We start from the raw sequence: 10,937 nt of genomic DNA on the forward strand, positions 1-10,937 counted from the left end.
CAGAGAAAGAGAGAAAGGGTGTACCAAGGCCTCTAGCCACTGCAAGCTTCAGACACATCTGCCACCTTGTGTACCTGGCTTCATGTGGGTACTGGGGAATCAAACCTGGGTCTTAGATTTTGCAGGTAAGAGCCTTAACCGCTGAGCCATCTCTACAGCTCCTCACATCAGCCACATTCCAAATGCTCTTAAATCCCGTGTGGTTAAAGGTGTTTATCATACAGCGCAGCTTCAAACTTTGGGAAGGTACGGAAGCTATGCTTATTTTACCACTGTACAAAGGCTCATGTGGTTGAGACTCTGCTCCAAATCATTGCTTTTTTAAAAAAATACTTTTTATTATTTATTTATTTGTTTATTTATTTATTTATTTATTTATTTATTTATTTCAGTGCGACAGAGAGAGAAAGAGGCAGAGAGAGAGAGAGAAAATGGGCACGCCAGGGCCTCCAGCCACTGCAAACGAACTCCAGATGCATGCACCACCTTGTGCATCACGCTTATGTGGGTCCTGGGGAATCAAGCCTTGAACCAGGGTCCTTAGGCTTCACAGGCAAGCGCTTAACCACTAAGCCATCTCTCCAGCCCCCATTGCTTTTTTTCTTTCTTCTTTATTTCATTTTGCAGCAGAGTGTTATTCTCTAGCCCAGGCTGATCTGGAATTCACTTTGCAGCCGAGTCTGGCCTTGAACTCATAGCACTCCTCCTACCTCAGCATCTCAAGCGCTGGCGTTAAAGGTGTACTTAACCACACTTGGCAGCCACCACCTTTCTCCATTTATTAGAATCCCTTTAACTGGCCAGACAAGGTGTCACAGTCTTATAATCCCAGCATTTAGGAAGTAGGAGCAAGAGGATTAGGTGTTCAAAGTAATTAATTCTCAACTGCATAGCAAGTGTGAGTCCAGTCTGGGCTATAGTGAAGTGCTTGCTGGCAAGCGTGAGGACATGCTGGGGTTCTGATTCCCCAGCACCCAGTAAATGTTTGAGTGGAATAGCTGCCTGTAATCCCAGTACTACCTCAGGAGTCAGAGACTGGGGGTCCCCAGGATAAACTGACCAGCTAGCATAGCTCAATCAGTGACTCAGTAAGGTAGACAGTGATCAAAAACATACCTGACTTTCACCTCTGGTCTCCACATGCACACACACATACACTTTCACATGCACCACACAGAGAAAATTAGAAAAATAGCCGGGGTTTGATGGCTCACGCTTTTAATCCCAGCACTTGGGAGACTGAGGGAGGAGGATTGCCCTGAGTTCAAGGCTACCCTGATAACTACAAAGTGAATTCCACGTCATCCTGGACTACAGAGAGACCCTACCTCCAAAAAAAACAACAAAAAAAATTATGGGTGGGGCTAGAGAGATGGCTTAGCAGTTAAGTGCTTGCCTGTGGAGCCTAAGGACCCCGGTTCGAGGCTCGATTCCCCAGGACCCACGTTAGCCAGATGCACAAGGGGGCGCATGTGTCGAGTTCATTTGCAGTGGCTGGAGGCCCTGGTGTGCCCATTCTCTCTCTCTCTCTTTCTCTCTCTGCCTCTTTCTCTCTCTGTCTGTTGCTCTCAAATAAGTAAAAATAAAACAAAAAATTATGGGTGATAATTTATTTTATTTTATTTTTTTGGTTTTTGTCAAGGTAGAGTCTCACTCTAGCTCAGGCTGACTCAGGCTGACCTAGAATTCACTATGTAGTCTCAGGGTGGTCTTGAACTCATGGCGATCCTCCTACCTCTTCCTCCCCAGTGCTAGGATTAAAGGTGTGTGCCACCACACCTGGCATGGGTGACAAATGGAACGAGGCCTAAAAGTGGATGAATAATAAACCAAAAGGCTACACCTTTTAAGTTTTGTTTTTGTTTTTTGAGGTAGGGTCTTGCCCTAGCCTAGGCTGACCTGGAATCCACTATGGAGTTTCAGTGTGGCCTCAAATTCACAGCAATCCTCCCATGTCTGCTTCTCAAATACTGGAATTAAAACCTTGGTGTGGTAGTTTGAATAGATGTGTCCCAGTAGATTCAGGAGTTTGGGGTTTTTTTATTGTCGTTGTTTGTTTGTTTTTTCTTTTTTCTTTTTCTTTTTTTTTAAATTAATTATTTATTTGAGAGTGACAGAGAGAGAAAGAGGCAGAGAGAGAGAAAGAATGGGCGCGCCAGGGCCTCCAGCCACCGCAAACGAACTCCAGACGCATGTGCCCCCTTGTGCATCTGGCTAATGTGGGTCCTGGGGAATCAAGCCTCGAACCGGGGTCCTTAGGCTTCACAGGCAAGCACTTAACTGCTAAGCCATCTCTCCAGTCCCTGTTTTTTGTTTTTTCAAGGTAGGTTCTCACTCTCTACTCCAGCCTGACCTGGAATTCACTGCATAGTCTCAGGGTGGCCTCAAACTCAGGGCAATCCTCCTACCTCTGCCTGCCGAGTGCTGGGATTAAAGGCTTGCGCCACCACATCCCACATATCTACTTTTTTTGAGACAGAGTCTCTCACTGGCCTAGAGCTCACCTATTAGGCTATACAAGCTGGCCATCAAACCCTAAAGCTCTTCTGTCTCCACTATGCAGCACTAGGATTACAAGCCCATGCCACATTCTGAGGATCAAACTCCGGTCATCATACTTGCAAGAGTCTACCAATTTCATGCTCTAAAACTGCAGTTGGCTTACAAAACAATTGCAAAAAAAAAAAAAAAAAATCTCACAGTGGGGCAGGATGTGGTGGCGCACGCCTTTAATTCCAGCACTTGGAAGGCAGAGGTAGGAGAATTGCCATGAGTTCAAGGCCACCCTGAGACTACATAGTAAATTCCAGGTCAGCCTGGGCTAGAGCAATACCTTACCTCGAAAAACCAAAACACACACACACATACACACCATGTTTAAGTAAGTTTACAGCCTTTAAAAAATATTTTTAAAATATTGATTTATTATTTGCAAGAAGAGAGAAAATGAGAATGGACCTGCCCAGGGCATCTAGCCTCTAGCCACTGCAAATGAACTCCAGGTACATGCACCATTTTGTGCATCTGACTTTATATGGGAACTGGGGAATTGAGCCCAGTTTTGAGGTTTTGCAGGCTGGCGCCTTACCTAATGAGCAATTTCTGATTCTCCTTTTCTTTCTTTCTTTCTTTTTTTTTTCAAGGTAGGGTCTCACTCTAGCCCAGGCTGACCTGGATTTCACTATGTAATCTCAGGCTGGTCTCAAACTCATGGTGATCTTCCTACCTCTGCCTCCCAAGTGCTGGAGTTAAAGGCGTGCACCACTAAACCCTGACTTTAATTTTTTTTTTTTTTTGTATGAGAGAGAATTGGCATGCTAGAGCCTCCAACCACTGCAATTGAACTCCAGAGGCATGCATCGTCTTGTGCATCTGGCTTACATGTGAGACCTGGAGAATTGAACATGTGTCCTTAGGCACCTTAACTGCTAAACCATCTCCAGGCCTGATTCTGGCTGGCTGGCTGGCTTTCTTTCTTTCTTTCTTTCTTTTTTTTTTTTTTTTTTTTGCCGAGGTAGGGTGTCATTCTAGCTCAGACTGACCTGGAATTCACTATGTAGTCTCAAGGTGGCCTTGAATTCATGGTGATCCTCCTACCTCTGCCTTCCCTCCCAAGTACTGGGATTAAAGGTGTGCGCCCCAGACACGGTTTTCTTCACATTAAGTCATTTCAATGCGCGCTTTCTCTCCCCTCCCATCTCTCTCTGTCTCTCTGTCTCTCTGTCTCTCTCTCGGTTGCCCTTGGTACTTTAGCTGGGCTATTGTCCTCAAATTTGTAATCTTGTTCTCCCTGAATAGTAGATGGTTTTTAGTTTTCCATATCACTGCTATTTTCTGAGTGCTCTTTTTCCATTTTGTATTATTTTAAAATTTATTTATGTGTGGAGGAAAGAGAAAAAGGCCAATAGAAAAAGAGAGAGAATGGGCACACCAGGGCCTCCAGCCACTGCAAACAAACTCCAGACACATGTGCCACCTTGTGCATCTGGCTTTATATGGGTCCTGGAAAATCGGACCTGGGTCCTTAGGCTTTGCAGGCAAGCACCTTAACAGCTAAGCCATCTCTCTGGCCTTTCTGAGTGCTCTTTGTATATGAATGTATAGATATATTGATGACTCACATACGTAATGATAACAAAAGTTGATGACTCATGGTCTTTTGTAATACTTGTTTTCTAGTGTCTTTAAAATGGTTGTTTATCCTTTAAATAACAGTGTCTTTAAAATGGGAGTGTAAGAACTGCTTCTCCGAGGAGTTCACTGCTCCTTAGATTCTGGTAGCCAGGGGTACTGACTAATTGGTAAGAGCCACTTGAGACCTGTGAGAGCCAAGAGAGACAATTTACTCTAGGAAGGACCCAGATGACCTGAAAACGAGTTAGCTTCAATGAGAGACCTGACTTTGTAGAAAAAGTGAGGAAGGAAAGAGGAAGAGATAGAATAACAGATGCCAGTTGTCCCAGTATTCCAAACAGGGAGAGGCTGGAGGAAACCACTGTTCACATTTTTACATACATCCTTCTGGAAGGTTTTAACATCTGTAGGTATTTATAATAAATTTAGCTGGGCGTGATGATGTACGCCCTTAATCCCAGCACTTTGAAGGTAGAGATAAGAGGATCGCCATGAGTTTGAGGCCACCCTGAGACTACATAATGTATTCCAGGTCAGCCTGAGCTAGAGTGAGACCCTACCTCGGAAAACCAAGCATAAATAAATAAATAAAATTATTTACACTGGCGGTGGTGATGTATGCCTTTAATTCCAGTGGTAGGAGGGTCACTGTTGAGTTTGAGGCCACCCTCAAACTACACAGTGAATTCCAGGTCAACCTGGGCTAGAGAAATACCCTATCTTTTTTTTTTTTTTTTTTAATTTTTCAAGGTAGGGTCTCACTCTGGCCCAGGCTAACCTGGAATTCACTATGTAGTCTCAGGGTGGCCTCGAACTCACGGCGATCCTCCTACCTTTGCCTCCGGAATGCTGGGATTAAAGGTGTATGCCACCATACTTGGTGTAAAACCCTATCTTGAAAGAGAGAAAGGGAGAAAACACAGAAACCTGGAATCTTTAGCCTGTGGCCCCCGGGAACTCAGACTTGGGCCTATCCAGAACTATTTCGTCTAATACATCCTCATGAAAAAATGAAAACGCTAAACCAAAGCAGCCAGAGGGGACTTCCTGTGTCCCCAGAAAGACATTACACACTGCTGACAACTGGTCAGACCACCTTGCAGGAGACCCTCAAGCCACACCTAGATCAGGACTACTTAGTTTGCATAGCTTTTGCCATTTATTTATTTATTTGATTTTTTGGAGGTATGGTTTCACTCTAGCCCAGGCTGACCTGGAAGTCACTATGTTGTCTCAGCCTGGCCTCAAATTCATGGTGATCCTCCCACCTCTGCCTCCCAAATACTAGGATTAAAGGTGTGTTCCTCCAAACTGGGCTTGCCCTCGATTTAAACGTAGACCTCAAATTAGGACCCTGAAGATGGATTTGGGGGCAGAGGGACTGGACCTCTCTGCTTTGTTCCTCTTTCTACCATGACTGTGTGGAATTTCTGCTTTTCACTGTTAGGTGTTTAATTGGCTCAGTGAGGACATGAAGTGGAAACCTTGTTATGGGCTGTCAAGGGTTACATAGCTGGACCCTGTAGAAGGAAGGAAGAAGGGAAAGAGAGAGCGAGGGAGGGAGGGAGAGGAAGAACAGCAACAACTCAGTCGTGTGGTCAAGCCCTCAAAGTATGGAAGTATGCAGTTACTGAAGCATGGAGCAGTATGACTGTACAACTACTTCACGCCTGTACTGACCTCCTGTTGACGTGTTATGTAAAAAGGAGCAACATCCACCAGGAAACGTGTGGAATGGTTTCCTACTGATTTGCCTTTCTACAACAAAGGGAACAGTCTGATTGGAAGGAATGTGAGGGAGCCTAGGAACAAACAGGAACTCACCCAGGTTTGACCTGTTCTCTCTGACTCTGGTCATGTCTGCATAGAAGACAGGACCTTCTATACCACCACTACCTCCCCTGGTGGAGTAAGAAATGGAAGGAGGTAGCCAGGCATGGTGGCATGCTCCTTTAATCCCAGCACTTGTAAGGCAGAGGTAGAAGGATCCCATGAGTTTGAGGCCACTCTGAGACTACATAGTGAATTCCAGGCCAGCCTAGGCTCAAGCGAGACCCTACCTCAAAAAACAAACAAAACAAAAACAACAACAAGGGCTGGAGGGGTGGCTTAGTGGTTAAGGCGCTAGGCTACAAAGCTATAGGACCCAGGTTCTATTCCCCAGGACCCACGTAAGCCAGATGCATGAGGTGGTGCATGCTTCTGAAGTTCATTTGCTGTGGCTGAAGGCTCTGGCACTCTTATTCTCCCTCTCTCTGCCTCTTTTTCCTTCTTTCTCTCTGCTTCTTTCTCAAATATATATATTTGGGGTGGGGACTGGAGAAATGGTTTAGCGATTAAGGAACTTGCCTGCATAGCCTAAGGACCCAGGTTCTATTACCCAGTACCCTTGTAAGCCAGATACGCAAGGTGGCACACGCATCTGGAGTTCATTTGCAGTGTCTAGAGACCCTGGCATGCTCATTCTCTTTCTTTTTCTATCTGCCTCTTTCTCTTTCAAATTGATAAATTAATATATATATATATGTGTGTGTGTGTGTGTGTGCGTGTGTGTGTGTATGTATACATATACATACATACACAGCCGGGCATGGTGGCGCACGCCTTTAATCCCAGCACTTGGGAGGCAGAGGTAGAGGATCGTTGTGAGTTCGTGGCCACCGTGAGACTACATAGTGAGGCTTGGGCAAAAGCAAAACCCTACCTTAAAAACCAAAAAAAAAAAAAAAAAAAAAAGGCTGGAAAGATAGCTTAGCAGTTAAGCACTTGCCTGTAAAACCTAAGGACCCCGGCTCAAGGCTCGATTCCCCAGGACCCACTTTAGCCAGATGCACAAGGGGTGCATGCAACTGGAGTTCATTTGTGGTGGCTGGAGGCCCTGGCGCGCCCATTCTCTGTCTATCTGCCCCTTTCTCTCTCTGTCTGTTGCTCTCAAATAAATAAATAAAAATAAACAAAAGAATTTAAAAGAAAAGAAAATAGGCAGTGTCAGGAGCTGATGGTGCTGTTAGAAGGTGGCCGCTTCTTCAGACCACAAGCAAGGAAAGGCAGAACTATCCTTCCAAACTTATGCATGAATCTGCAGCCTCTTCCTCAGTCAGAATTCTGGGTGTTGTGGTTCTGCACTACCTAGTGTCCTTCAGGAAGATGCCAAGCTGGTGCCCTCATTCACAATACCTAGATCCTCAGGAGTGATGACAGACTTAGTAGGTCCCCAGTGCAGACTCTCTGTGGCACAAGTTATGTTAAAAACTTTTTTTTTTTTTTTTTTTTTTGGTTTTTCGAGGTAGGGTCTCACTCTGGCCCAGGCTGACCTGGAATTTCACTATGTAGTCTCAGGGTGGACTTCAACTCACAGCAGTCTTCCTGCCTCTGCCTCCTGAGTGTTGTAAATTCCAGGTCAGCTTGGGCTAAAGTGAGACTCTACCTCAGGGGGAAAAAAAAAGGTAGAGGGGAAACCCAGGTGTGGCAGCTTATGCCTGGATTTCCAGCACTGGGGAGACTGAGGCAGGAGTGCAGGAGTCTTTTGAGGTCAAGGCCAGCCTGGGCCTTGTGAGTTTGAGGCCAGCCTTGACTACCCACATGGATGAACAGCACACAAACGAGTCAGAGGAAGCTCAGGGGAGCTGGGGGAGAAGCACTTTATTGCTAGGTACAGCTTGAGGTTAGGCAGGGCACAACTGGAGGACTGGGTAATTTCAATCCTTTCACAGGGTTTCGAAACTGTCCCTGGTTGTCTGGTACCTGGCCCTGATATGATTAAGGCCAGGGTGGGTGTATAATAGCCCATAGTGTAAGAACTCTGATAAAGGTGGTGGTTGGGGGAGTGTGGCTTAATCAGCTGCAACAAGAGGAGCTCACTGGCCTTGAGCCAGAGCCAAAGAACCCGGTCAAGGCAGCACATCACCACACACAAAGTGTATGACACGAAGTGTTGTACTTTCTGAAGACATTTACGTAAAGGAAGAACAAATTTTGTTACTTCCTTTAGCCTAAAGCTTCAATACTTCCCACTGAGTATTCAACCATTGCTTTTTCTTTTTTCGTTTTTGGGTTTTGGAGGTAGGGTCTCACTCTAGCTCAGGCTGACCTGGAATTCACTATGTAGTGTCAGGGTGGCCTCAAACTCACAGCAATCCTCCTACCTCTGCCTCTCAAATGCTGGGATTAAAGGCGTGCGCTACCATGCCTTGTATTTAAAAAAGAAAAAGAAAAAATTTATTGCCTGTGTGGTGGTGCACGCTTTTAATCCCAGCATTTGAGAGGCAGAGTAGGATTGTCTTGAGTTCAAGACCACCCTGAGACTAACTCAAGGTCAGCCTGGGCTAGAGTGAGACCCTACCTCCAAAAACCAAAGATAATAATAATTAAATTACTTATATTTTCCCCAGTTTCTTTTCACATTTATTTATTTTTGTGGTGGACCATCCAAAACTTCAATCTTACCTTTGCCTCCATCCGAATTCAGAAGCTTAATGTTATCTACGGTGACTTCTTCCTCTTCGTTCGAATCTGACTGATTCATCTCAATTAAGGCCACATCCGTCTGTATAACTTTTCAGGAGTTTCATCAGTATTTTCAATATTAAAACTACCAGGTGGGGCAACTGCCATTTATTTTCGTAGTTTTTCATTGGCCTGGGCCATCTGTGGGAGAAAGGTCTGGACTTGGTCCAACAAAGGACTCTTCTGGATGTGAAATGTTTGAAGAGTGGAGGTGTTTTTGGAATCGGGCTGAGAATTGATAAGCAACTTGTCCCATAAACCTCGGCCTTCGCTGCCCACCATTACCAGCTCCTTGGAAACCAAGACCCCGGAGGAGGCCCCAGAGGATGACAAAGTGCCCGAGCAGGACGTAGTATCCTCACTGCCCACCTCCCTAGACTTATGAATATATATTTTTTAATTTACTTTCAAGACGAGAGAGAGAGAGAGAGAGAGAGAGAGAGAGAGAGAGAGAAAGAGCGAGAGCGCACACCAGGGCCTCTAGCTATTGCAAATGAACTCCAGATGCATGTGTCACTTTGAGTATCTGGCTTTATGTGGGTCCTGGGGAATTGAATCCAGTTATTAGGCTTTGAAGGCAAGCAGAGCCATTTCTCCAGCTTTAAAGAAAAATATTTTTTTATTTGCAAAAAGAGAGAGAGAGAGAAGAGAGACAGATAGTATGGCTACTCCAGGACCTCCTGCCACTGCAAACAAACTCCAGACTCATGCACCATTTTGTGCACCTGGCTTTACAAATATAGTGGGGAATCGAACCCAGACCATCTGGCTTTGCAGTCAAGCATCTTTAACTGCGGAGCCACCTCTCCAGGCCTCAAACTTTTTCTTTGTTTGTTTTCAAGGTAGGATCTCACTGTAGCCCAGGCTGGCCTCAAAGTCCTACCTCTGCCTCCCAAATGCTGGGACTAAAGGCATGTGCAACCATGTCCAGCTGAAGTTTTTTTTTTAATTTTTTTGTTCATTTTTATTTATTTATTTGAGAGTGAAAGAGAGAGAGAGAGACAGATACACACACACACACACACACACACACACAAAGGGGCAGATAGAGAGAATGGGCGTGCCAGGGCCTCCAGCCACTGCATACAAACTCCAGACCTGTGTGCTCCCTTGTGCAGCTGGCAAAAGTGGGTCCTGGGGAATCGAGCCTTGAACTGGGGTCCTTAGGCTTCACAGGCAAGTGCTTAACCGCTAAGCCATCTCGCCAGCTCCCAGCTGAAGTTTTAAACTATTTCATCATTCATGAATTGTAATTACAGTAATGCTGGGTGCATGGGTGGTGGTGTTAAAACCTAGGGCCTCCTCACCCAAATTAGACAAATACTTTTTATCATTGAACTATATCCGTGGCCCTACAGTAATGCTTTTTCTTTCTTTTTTAAAAATATTTTTTATTTGAGTCAGGCGTGGTAGTGCCTTTAATCCCAGTACTTGGGAGGCAGAGGTAGGATTGCTGTGAGTTCAAGACTACCGTGAGACTACAGAGTGAATTCTAGGTCTGCCTGAGCTAGAGTGAGACCCTACCTTGAAAAAAAAAAAAAAAAAAAAAATATATATATATATATATATATATATACACATACACACACACACACATATATATTTGAGAGAGAGAGAGAGAGAAAAAGAGAGAGACTGAGAGACAGAGAATGGATGTGTCAGGGCCTTAAGCAGCTGCAAACTAACTCCAGATGCATGCACTATGTGCATCTACCTTTAAGTGGATACTGGGGAGTCAAACTCTGGTTGTTAGTCTTTGCAGGCAAGCACCTTAACTGCTGAGCCAGAACTCCAGCTCCAAAGCTTTTTATTTTTCTTCTTTTTTTGTTTTCTCAAGGTAGGGTTTCACTCTAGCTCAGACTGGCCTGGAATTCACTATATAGTCCACCATGCTCGGCAAATAAATTATATTTTTTAAAGTTTTTGGAGCTGGCCAGGCATGGTGGTGCACACACCTTTAATCCCAGCACTTGGGAGGCAGAGGTAGGAGGATCACCGTGTGTCCGAGGCTACCCTGAGACCACCTAGTGAATTCCAGGTCAGCTTGGGCTAGAGTGAGATTCTACCTCGAAAAAAGAAAAGATATTTATTTGAGAGAGAGAGAGAGAGAGAGAGAGAGAGAGAGAGGGAGGGAGGGAGGGAGGGAAGGAGGGAGAGGGGGAGGGGGAGGGGGAGGGGGAGGGGGAGGGGGAGGGGGAGGGAGAGGGAGAGGGAGAGGGAGAGGGAGAGGGAGAGGGAGAGGGAGAGGGAGAGGGAGAGCGAATGGACGCACAAGGGCTCTAGCCACTGCAAATAAA

This window comes from Jaculus jaculus, chromosome 18 (genome assembly GCF_020740685.1).
Source record: "Jaculus jaculus isolate mJacJac1 chromosome 18, mJacJac1.mat.Y.cur, whole genome shotgun sequence".
Classification (NCBI taxonomy): domain Eukaryota; kingdom Metazoa; phylum Chordata; class Mammalia; order Rodentia; family Dipodidae; genus Jaculus; species Jaculus jaculus.